This window comes from Anolis carolinensis, chromosome 6 (genome assembly GCF_035594765.1).
Source record: "Anolis carolinensis isolate JA03-04 chromosome 6, rAnoCar3.1.pri, whole genome shotgun sequence".
In the NCBI taxonomy this organism is placed as follows: Eukaryota; Metazoa; Chordata; class Lepidosauria; order Squamata; family Dactyloidae; genus Anolis; species Anolis carolinensis.
Genome location: NC_085846.1, coordinates 34,753,773 through 34,766,071, shown reverse-complemented (window position 1 = coordinate 34,766,071; position 12,299 = coordinate 34,753,773).

Here is a 12,299-nt window from a genome sequence, read left to right as displayed (position 1 = left end):
CGTTAATAAAGATGTTGAACAGAACCGGGCCCAGGACAGAGCCCTGCGGCACTCCACTTGTCACTTCTTTCCATGATGAAGACGACGCATTGGTGAGCACCCTTTGGGTTCGTTTGCTTAGCCAATTACAGATCCACCTAACCGTAGTTTTGTCTAGCCCACATTTTACTAGTTTGTTTGCCAGAAGGTCGTGGGGGACTTTGTCGAAGGCCTTACTGAAATCCAGGTACGCTACATCCACAGCATTCCCTGTATCGACCCAACTCGTAACTCTATCGAAAAAAGAGATCAGATTAGTCTGGCATGACTTGTTTTTTGTAAATCCGTGTTGACTATTAGCAATGACCGCATTTGTTTCTAAGTGTTCGCAGACCACTTCCTTAATGATCTTTTCCAGAATTTTGCCTGGTATCGATGTGAGGCTGACCGGACGGTAATTGTTTGGGTCGTTCTTTTTTCCCTTCTTGAAGATAGGGACCACATTCGCCCTCCTCCAATCTGCTGGGACTTCTCCCGTTCTCCAAGAACTCTCGAAGATAATTGCCAGTGGTTCTGAAATAACTTCCGCTAGTTCCTTCAGTACTCTTGGATGTAGCTGATCTGGCCCTGGGGACTTGAATTCGTTTAGAGTGGCCAGGTGTTCCTGGACAACTTGTTTCCCTATTTGGGGTTGGATTTCCCCCAATCCTTCGTCCATTCCATGTTGCTGAGGTTGAAGATGGCTTTCTTTTTGTGAGAAGACCGAGGCAAAGAAGGCATTAAGTAGTTCTGCCTTTTCCCTGTCCCCTGTCGCCATCACCCCATCTTCTCCTTGCAATGACCCTATCGCCTCCTTTTTCTTCCTTTTTCTACCAACGTAAGCAAAAAAGCCTTTTTTGTTGTTTTTTATGTCCCTGGCAAGCCTGAGCTCATTTTGCGCTTTAGCCTTACGAACCTTTTCCCTACAGGTGTTGGCTATACGTTTGAATTCTTCTTTGGTGATTTCTCCCCTTTTCCACTTCTTGTGCATGTCACTTTTGAGCTTTAGCTCAGTTAGAAGTTCTTTGGACATCCATTCTGGCTTCTTTGCACTTGTCTTATTTTTCTTCTTTGTTGGCACTGTTTGCATTTGCGCCTTGAGTATTTCACTTTTGAAAAACTCCCATCCATCCTTAACTCCCTTGTTTTTTAATATTGGCGACCATGGAATGCCGCTCAGTAATTCCTTCATTTTTTGGAAGTCAGATCTCTTAAAGTCCAGAATGCGTGTTTGACTTGTCTTAATTTCAGCATTCCTTTGTATTGCAAACTGCAGGAGCACATGGTCACTTGCCCCTAAGGATCCAACCACTTCAACTGTATTGATCAGGTCTTCCACATTTGTTAAGATTAGATCAAGAGTTGCTGATCCCCTTGTTGCCTCTTCTACCTTCTGGACCATAAAATTATCTGCAAGGCAAGTGAGGAATTTGTTGGACTTTGTACTCTTGGCTGAGTTTGTTTTCCAGCAGATATCGGGATAATTGAAATCGCCCATGACTACTATATCTCTTCTTTGTGCCTGTTTGGTCAGCTGTTGACAGAAGGCTTCATCAAGTCCTTCATCCTGACTCGGAGGTCTGTAGTAGACACCCACGACAAGATCTTTGGAGTCCTGGTTCCCTTGATTCTTATCCAGATGCTTTCAAGCTGATTTCCCGGATTACAGTCTTGCATTTCTTCTGCAACGTAACTGTTTTTGACATATAAAGCTACTCCCCCTCCTCTCCCCTTTGTTCTATTTCTGTGAAAGAGGTTATAGCCCTCAATGGTTAAATTCCAGTGATGGGAGTCATCCCACCAGGTTTCAGTGATGCCTATGACATCGTATGTGTGGTGCTGTGCTAGGAGTTGGAGTTCGTCTTGCTTATTTCCCATGCTCTGAGCATTAGTGTAAAGACATGTAAGCCCCTGTGACCTCCCCTTGAGCTGTTTATTTGGGATTATTGTGCTCTCTGTACTTGGTCCTTGCTGTGTTTGTGCAGCCCTCCGTTTAGCCTTTTGGCGGTTCCCTGTGGTCGTGGGTAATATAGTGTTCGCCAGGCTGTTGTTCCCCTCCCCCAGTGGATCTAGTTTAAAGTGCGCCTGATGAGGTTTGTGAGTCTGTGTGCAAAAAGATGTTTTCCTACTTGTGTGAGATGCACCCCATCGCTTGCCAGTAGTCCATCCTCTTGGAAGAGTAGACCATGGTCAAGGAAGCCAAAATGCTCCTCTTGACACCATTTTCTGAGCCAGTTATTGACCTGTACTATTTTTCTGGCCCTTGTAGAGCCGTGTCCTACAACGGGGAGGAGGGATGAAAAGATCACATGTACATTATACAGTTTTAGCTTTGTTCCCAGAGCTCGAAAATCATTTGTGATCTTTTGAAAAGTATGCCTAGCGGTGTCATTGGTACCTACATGAATCAACATAAGGTGGGGAGGGTGATGGGGCTTTAGGAGCCTGCTGAGCCTCTGAGTGATATGGTGTATTTTTGCCCCCGGGAGGCAGCATGTTTCTCGAGCCATCCCATCCGGTCTGGAAATGATGGCTTCCGTTCCTCTAAGGAGGGAGTCACCTACTACCAAGACCTGTTTCCTTTGAGGATTGACAGGGTCCCTTTTGTGCAAGACAGTGTGTATGTCCCCTGAAGAGTGTTCCTGTTGAAGTGAATCAAATAAAGCTTTCCCAGAAACTCAATTAACAGGGGACAATGCCTGCTGTCAATCAACTTAAGTACCTGGCTCTCTTTCAACACAACAGTCACACAACAGTTAGACTTTGACCACAGGAGCCAAGCCCACACTCAGTTTAAAATCTTAGCCAAATCTTAGCCAAATCCTACCTGAAGCCAGGGAGCAAAAATGTCCTCCTGCTGCCTCTGCTTCTGCGAGAACCAACTGCCCTTCTGGGATCAGGCTCTGGCAGAAACTCACACTGGCAAATAAAGCTTTCCCAGAAACTCAATTAACAGGGGACAATGCCTGCTGTCAATCAACTTAAGTACCTGGCTCTCTTTCAGATCTAACAGATGTGGTGGCCATTAGGTCTTCCAACTTTTCAGACAGAGAGGTTTCTTACTATTTAAATGACAAACATAGAAGGTACAAGCAGTGGAAAATCGACTTAGAATCCCATTGAAATCAGTGGGAACACAGAAGAAAACTGGATGGATGGAGTTGAAATAAATGAAAAGTGCAGAGGCTTATGAAATTCAAATTATGAAGTTTAGTATGCTGATGATATACAGCTTTATCTCTCCTTTTCATCTGCTGAGAAAGAACAAATTGAAACTTAATCTGGAGAAGACAGAGGAGCGTGTGATCAGTTGGAAGGCAGATCAGGGAATAGGGATTCAGTCTGTGCTGGATGGGGTTATACCACCCTGAAATCTCAGCTTGGATATGCTTCCGGACTTTGATCAGAGCCTAGATGCCCATGTTTTGACTGTGGCCAGGAATATATCTATACCGTTGAAACTAGTGTTCCAGCTGTGCCCATTCCTTGAGGAATTAAATCTAGCTATGGTGAAACGCGTCTTGATTACATCCTGTTGAACTACTGTTATGTGCTTTATACATTTCATGTGACATGCGGGCTTGATGAATCCAAGGCTGGAGTGAAAATTGCTGGAAGAAACATTAACAACCTTAGATATGCAGATGATACCATTTTGATGGCTGAAAACAAGGAGGAGCTGAGGAGCTTTATAACCAAGGTGAAAGAAGAAAGTGCAAAAGCTGGGTTCCAGTTAAACATCAAGAAAACCAAGATTATGGCAACCAGACCAACTGATAATTGGCAAGTAGAGGGAGAAAGCATGGAGGCAGTGGCAGACTTTGTACGAGGGCTATCCAGAAAGTAGATTACGTTTTGGAATTAAAAATGAACAAAGTATAGGAGAAAACATTTACCATAGGCAGTTGAAAGCCACACCCAAATACCACCTCTCAACATAGTCGCCATTCAAATCTAGGCACTTATCATAGCGATGAATGAGCTTGGCAACTCCTTCCCCACAAAACTCAACCAGCCAGTCACCCCTTCCCACAGCTGCGCATCATTACCAAAACGGTGCTTTGCCAGCCACTCCCCCCTCCCCCCAATTGTTGGAAACAAGCGGTAGTCGCTCGGTGCAAGGCCTGGACTGTACGGCGGATGAGGAAACAACTCCCACCCAAAAGACTCCAGAACTTCACGTGTGCAACCCGCCGTGTGGGGCCAGGCATCCCCATGAAACAGCGCTCAATTTCCCCCACGCTTGACCTGGATCACTCTTCTAAGGTTTTGCAAAGTTTGGCAATACCTTTCTGAGTTTATCGTCGTGCCTCATTCCAGGAAGTCCGCAAGAAGCACACCTTTCCTGTCCCCAAAAAACAGTCGCCATAACCTTCCTTGCCGACATCATTTGCAAGCATTTGCAAAACCTTAGAAGAGGGATCCAGGATGAGCGTGGGGTTTTGTGGGGAAGGAGTTGCCAAGCTCATTCATCGCTATGATAAGTGCCTAGATTTGAATGGCAACTATATTGAGAAGTGGTATTTGGGTGTGGCTTTCAACTGCATATGGTAAATGTTTTCTCCTATACTTTGTTCATTTTTAATTCCAAAACGTAATCTACTTTCTGGATAACCCTCGTATTTCTAGACGTAGACTGCAATCAAGAAATCAGAAGACGTTTACTTCTTGGGAGGAGAGCAATGACCAATCTCAATAAAATGGTTAAGAGTAGAGACATCACACTGGCAACGAAGGTCCACATAGTTGAAGCAATGATATTCCCTGTAGTAACCTATAGATGTGAGAGCTGGATCATAAGGAAGGCTGAGCGAAGGAAGATAGATGTTTTTGAACTGTGGTGTTGGAGGAAAATTCTGAGAGTGCCTTGGACCGCAAGAAGATCAAACAAGTCCATACTCCAGGAAATATAATGAGAAGACAGGAAAGCTTGGAGAAGATAATGATGCTGGGGAAAATGGAAGGAAAAGGAAGAGGGGTCGACCAAAGGCAAGATGGATGGATGTTATCCTTGAAGTGACTGGCTCGACCTTGAAGGAGCTGGGGTGGCGACTTCATGGACTGCTCCATGAGATTACAAAGAGTCTGAAGCGACTGAACAAATGAACAACAACAATGTGTTTTATGTGAAGCTGTCTTTGGATACTGATTGAGAATTTCAGCGGATCCAAAATACTGCAGCCAAGCTGTTGACTGTAGTTGGTTAAAGGGATCATCTCGCTCCTCTGTTGAAACAGCTCCATTAGCTCCTGGTTCATTTTTGGGCAGAATTTGAAGTGCTGGTTTTAACCTTTAAAACTCTATGTTGTTTGGGTCCAGTATCTCCTTCTATAAGCCAGTGTGAGCTTTATGATTCAAGGGATGGCTTTCTCTTAGTCCTACTACCTTTGCAGGTGCAGCTGGTGAAGATTTGGGAGAGAGCCTTTGCTGTGTCTGCTCCCAGAGGAGCTTTGGTTGGCTCCCTTCTTGATCTCTTTTCACAAGAAAGATAATTTTTTTATTCAAGCAAATCTTTCATTTTAATTATGGAGCAGTAGTGTGTGAGCTGTAATTTTGAAATCTTTTATTCAGACAATATTTGAAGTGTTTTCAACTGTCTTTAATCATGTTTTTAATAATATGGCTATTTAATTCTTATTAACTTTTGTAAATTAAGACATCTTGAATCTCATTTTGGAAAAATGACGGGATATAAATTCAACGAAAAAGAAACCCAAATGGAATAAAATACTTCTTTGCACACCACTTTTCTGGTTTTCCCTATGTATGGGAAATAGAATTCAGTCGTGCTCGCTAGGGAATTCTGAGAACGCTAGTTCGAAAAGCAACATTTCTATGCTCAGATTCTACTGAAAAGAGTGTTCTCATAAAACGTATTTTGCATTTGAAGGCTTCCTAGTTCATGTTAAGATAACAGGCAAGAATTACAGCCAACCATCCACATTTCCTGGTTTAATTTAACTTACAAATTTGATTATACTATGTAATAAAAGAGGATACAGTAGCACAGCAGGTTAAGCTGCAGAATTTGCTGTCCGCAAGACAGGGTGAGCTCCCCTTGTTGGCCCCAGCTTCTACCAACCTAGCAGTTCGGAAACATGCAAATGTGAGTAGATCAATAGGTACTGCTTCGGTGGGAATGTAACGGCATTCCATGCAGTCATGCTGGCCACGTGATCTAGGAGGTGTTTACGGACCATGCTGGCTCTTCGGCTTAGAAATGGAGATAAGAATCGGAATCGACTAGACTTAATGTCAAGGAGAAACCTTTACCTTTATGTAACAATTTTTTAAAATCTGTTCCTGGTTTGGAAGTGTTATTTCTTGTTTAATTTTGCAGTACTTACTTTGAAAGTAGTTGTTATACTCCAGAAACTTTGTTTTTGTGTCTGCCACAAACTATATTGAATTAGTTGAGACTCATTGAGATATTCATTGAAAAACTATAGCAAAATGTGCTGCAGGATGTCCGGAAAAACAAAGTGTTTGCAGATTAAAAAAAATTGTGTTACATGTTGTTATTTGTGGATTTGAGTAATATGTAATAGAGTAATAGAGAAGTTCTCTCGAGTCCTCCAGCAAAAGGTTTTTTAAATTTCCATTGTCCCACTTTTGCAGGGGTCCTGAACCCCTTACTCCAGTAAATGTGGTGGTTGACTGTATAGAATGGAGAAGAAGGGGACCTGAAATTGCTCATTTGACAGTTAACTCTTAGAACTGACCTGTCATCTTAACATATCAAGATGTATTTCTATTTTAATTATAATAATTATTCTTGAATTGTGTTAGTCTGTTGCAGCAAAAGAAAAAAGAAAAAGACCTTGTTAGTCCCAAACAGAATGACTCCACCAAAATAACTGCTGAATGGCAAGTCAGAATTTATATAAATTACATTATTCAATGCTGGGATTAGCAATTGAATTTAGGTCAAATGCATGTTGGGCTCCTTTAAACTATCCCTTGGATTTTAGAAAAAGCACTCGCAAGAGTCCTAATGCAGATCCAAGACACTGCTAAAAACAGCTAGAGTTGCCAATTCAGGATCATCCCAGGCTTTGAGGATTAATGAGTCAAAACCTGAGATGTAAGGATTTCCTGTTCAGAAATTAAAACGGCAATCAGTTAAAGCAGATGTTCCCCGATGAGATAAGGAACATTTACTCTAGTCAACTTATTCCTGGCCAGAAGGTGGATGCAAAATGGAGCGGAGCTTGTCATAAAGGCAGGGAGGCAGGGAGGAAGTTAACTAATCAAATACTGTAGTCAGACCCTCTGGAGAGCCTTTGCAAGTTGCATCAAGAAACAAATTCAGCATTGAAAACTGAAAACTAACTGAACTGGAGATTTCTAGTGAGCAGTTTGATTTTTCTAGGAGCTTAGAATCTCCATATTAGAGAATTTGTACCCTCCTCTCCTGCCTGGAAATGACTCATCTGAACTGGATACTCAGGGCCAAGCCCTGAGATGTGGAAACTCTATAAATACACCTCCTGCCCCAAATAATGGAAATTGGATCTAGAGGCAACAACAGCCAGGCAAATTCCAAGAAGCTCTATGGCAAGGTTTCTTTAGGTCTATTTGAAAGAAACCTTCACGATGCCTCCTAGATAACAAATATATTACAGAATAATAAGTCTCTGGAGATGCAGCCCACGTCACCGGATGCATTTTGCTTTCTAAATTTGCATCCATGTAAATCAGCATATGCAAATGATATGCAAATCTGCACCTGCTTTTATCCTCTTTTGAAAGTGATGCCTTCTTTCTTGTTTGGCAATGAGTCAGGGGCCACTTTCCTCCCAGGGCTACAAATGAAAACCATGCTTCGGATACAGTTTCCCCTCCTTGTGGCTTTCCACCACTCTTTCCTCCTCCTCCTCCTCCTCCTCCTCCTCCTCCTCCTCCTCCTCCTCCTCCTCCTCCTCCTCCTCCTCCTCCTCCTCCTCCTCCTCCTCCAGGGCTTTGATCTCCATATGTTTTGACATCAAACACGTGCCTGATTTCTAGGACAGAGTGAGAGCTTTTACAGTGTATACAATATAAACAGGAGAAATAGAAGTGAAGAGGGTGAGGAGAAAACGCAGCCTACGCCAGGCACTCTTTGCTTATTTGTTGACAGATAAACTTCACCAAAGGCAGATGGAAACATGCCAGGAACTCCCTAAGAGAAGGGAGCAGGGAGGTGCGTAGATCAAAATCTCAGTGGTGGAATGGGATATTCCACTTGTAGAGAAATGACAAGGTTAAAGGTTAAGTCCTAAAATGGGAAAGGGTGGGGTAAGCTAGGGAAATGAGGTACAATGGAGACATACATACTCATGGACTTTATCCACCAGCTGCAAAATGTAAAAATTAGACATGTGTAGCCACGGTGCAGTACTGAACTGAACTACCTCACAATCAATCACACAATGGGCAGTATGGGCAGCAATATTTCAGACTTCTGAACTACCACTATGGACTGCATTTACAATCAGACTTCCAAATTCACTGGCCATAGGGGCATAGAACCCCCTTAAAAGTGGAAAAACCATGAACAAAACACCTACTACTAAACTCTTTAGGAATCTTTGATTTCCCCAGTGCAACTCTATGGCTGAAGTTGACTGAAAAACATAGAGATTCCTAGAGAAAATGTTAATCAAATCCACAAATGATCAAATCGGAGTTTGAGAAGCCTGCAGATGTGGAGGGTCAACTGTACTAAATTGGGCTTGTGCATTGGTTTAGATTGGTGTCAGTGGGTTGCACAACCATAGACAGAATGCCGCCTTTATGCGACCTCAAAGACAGTTCTATTGCTTGTTTATAATGGTCTTTATGCCAGTGGAAAAACACAGCAGGGCTCCAGTGAGCATTTCCAGTGTGCGAGGAAGCTCTGAGAGAGGCATACAGAGCCTCCCTACCTATTGCTACTACATATAGTAAAATATGCTGTTTGTTTGTGTTCATATGATAGAGAGAGAGAGAGAGAGAGAGTACAAGTGCTGCACAAGATGTTTTACACAGAAGGTTACCCATCGCACTTGGTCTTCTTGACTGACAGCTGACAGGTTTCCATGGAATGGCAGAATTCCCTGGGAAAATTAATGTTGTTGATAAAACATCCCTCTCTAGAACAAAAATACTGCTTAATACAGTGAGAGGGTATTTAGTTTCCATTAAACCCAGTCACCTCAGCAAAGAGTTTTGTCGTTGTAACTGCCTTTAAGTCCATTCAACCTGTGATGGCCCCATGAATTAGAGGCCCCCAAGTCACTCTAACCTCAACAGCCTTGCTCAGGTCTTGCAGATCCATGGTCATTGCTTCCCAGATTGAATTTATCCATCTGCAATGTGATTTTCTTCTTTTCCTTTTGCCCCTTCACTTTACCAAGCATTATAGCTTTAACTAGTGAGTCACCTTTTCTCATGTCATGCCAAAGTGTGCTAGCCCCAGTTTAGTCATCCTGGTTTCCAGGGATTGTTCAGACCTGGTTTATTCTATGACCAATGTATCACTGTTCTGAGTCCCCCACAAGGGTGAGAAGAGCAAGATTGAAATAAAGTAAATAATACATGGAATTCTTCTCCAGCTCCACATCTGTCCAGTTTTCACAACCATACATAGAGTTGACAATTATGGAGGTGTAGTCCAAAATTAACACTTGACTCTTATGAAATAATACCTGGACTGAGCCTGATGGCAGAATCCTGTGTATCAGTGGTTGAAAGCCAAAGCTAGACTTGTTGTGGAGCCCAGTAACTTTGTTAGAACCAGAGTCAGAGCTCCATGGCTTTGGAAAACTTGAGAGTAGAAGCCAATCTGATAGGCCATGAGTGAAGCCTATCAGTGGTTTTAAGCCCTGTGCCAAATTCAAGTGTGAATGATCACTATTGAACAGAGAGTGCAGTAGAGTTACTTTTCCATTTGTGCTAAGCTAACTCTGCAGAGAAAAGGTGAACCTACACTGTAGAATTAATGCTGTTTGACACCAACCCAACTGCCATGGCTCAATGAAAGGATTTGGACCAGCACAAATCAGTAAGTCATTGTGAATGGGTTTTTAGAACAAATTTGAAAGGAGCTTTCCAAGGTGCTAAAGCGGCTCTTCCCTTGAAAGTACAAACTAAAAGCCAGCTTGAATGCACTGGCCTAGTAACACTGGATGGATTAGGGCTCTTCCACAAATCATATAATCCAGAATATCAAGGCAGAAAATCCCACAATATCTACTTTAAACTGGGTTATTTGAGTCCACAATGCCATATATTCCAGTTCAAAGGAGATAATGTGGGATTTTATTCAGCTATATGGAAGGGGCCATAGTCTTGAATGGCAGAAACATTTTTGAAAGATTGTATGGTTATTATATGACCTGCTTTTAAATAGACAAAGAGCACATCTGATTGCAGACAGATTTTCTGTTTACAGAACATTTCTCATTTTGGCAATTTGTTTTCTTTCTCCACATTTTGAATTAATTATAGCGGTAGTGGGTTTTAAAAAGTAAAACCTTACAATGGAGAAAAAGTATAAAACAGTGGTTCTAAAAGAATTGGTAAGTCATCCATTTTATGTAGGTTATGGATTTCAGCCCTTAGTCCCAAAGACAAAAAAAAAAAAAAAGATTTAACTCATCTATTGTTTTTGTGTACTTTCAAGCAATTTCTGACATACGGCAACCCTAAGGACCTATCATGGGGTTTTCTTGGCTGTATTTGTTCAGAGGGTATCTGCACTTGCCTTCATCTGAAGTTGAAAGAGCGTGGCTTGCTAAAGGCCAACTAATGGATTTTCATGGCCAAACAGTGATTCAAACACTGGTCTCCGAGTGTCCTAGTTGCTGTACCATGCTGGCTCTCATATATACCAATCATGTAATTGAAGTGAAGAGCATTAAAGATAAATTCTATTTTTTTTCAAAAGCTGAAGGTGAACTGGCCAGAGCTTGCAAACGTTTCAATTTTGGGTTGCTGTGAGTTTTCCAGGCTGTATGGCCATGTTTCAGAAGCATTTTCTCTTGATGTTTTGCCCACATCTATGGCGGGCATCCTCGGAGGTTGTGAGGTCTGCTGGAAACTAGGTAAATGAGGTTTATATCTGTGGAATATCCAGGGTTTTTCATTTTCTTTTGGATATTTGGACCAGAATTGTCACTCTCCCACTGCTATCCCCGTGCCGTGCTTGAAGTCTTCTCTGGAACATAACTAGCCAACTGCTGGTCTAAACACAATTTTGATCTAACCTGGAAGGATTCCATTGAACACAAGTCCTGTCAATTGATTCTGCTTTGCACATAAGTGAAGTGGTGCTGCTGGGGATCATGACCTCATTGGCCATTTGTGCAGCGCATGGCTTCCCATTTGTCTTGGGAACTGCATACACACAGCCCTGAAGCCAAGATTTCTTTCCACCAATTTTTGTATCTCTTTCCCATATATGCTACCAAAATGCGCAGGCAGGTGCCATGTAAATGCAACTTCAGAATACAAACAGACCTTGAGGGCCAGGCTTACAGATCCAAGTCCCTCTGGGAGCAATTAATGTCTGTTCTTCAACTTTACCAATATGCCTCAGCTTCAGATGCAAATCCATAGAATTTATGAAAAGCTACTCTTCTTACAGAGACTTACTCATGCTTTATTCCAGGCCCAGAGATCTTGGAGGTCAGGGTGTTTGCTTTGCAAAGGTCAATGCAGTGATAATAGGAGATGAATTGCAAGAAGTGGCATATGGATATCTCGAAAACATGAAATATCCAGACAAGCAGCAGAGGCTTTGTCCAATGAAGACCTATGTGCCTTCCATGTCAGTGGGGTGGTAAATCCATTTTGGGTTTTAGTCTGAACTAACTTGGGGTCCCGGAGGTGCCCTGGCTATTATAAGAAGGCATTGTTTGTTTTGGGATGTTAGGTAATATTTATTTATTTACTTCATGTTAACCCCGCCTTTCTCAACCTGAAGTTTGGATTCCATGCTGTCTGGATAAGGGTGAACAACAACTCCCAGATCCGAGGTCAATCACCCCCAAACCAGGCCTGCATGCACAGTTGTCAGTGCTCGGTTTGTGTGCCAAGTTTGGTCCAGATCTGACATCAGCTGGGTTTAGTGCTCTCTGGATGCAGGTGAACTATAACTCCCAAAATCAAGGTCTATTCCCACTAACCCTTACAGTATGTTCAGTTGGTCATGGGGCTTCTCTGTGCCAAGTTTGGTCCTAGTCCATTGTTAGTGGGGGTCACAGTATCAGTGAAGTCCCATCATCCATGGCAAATGGGATCCAGATGCATTGTTGGTT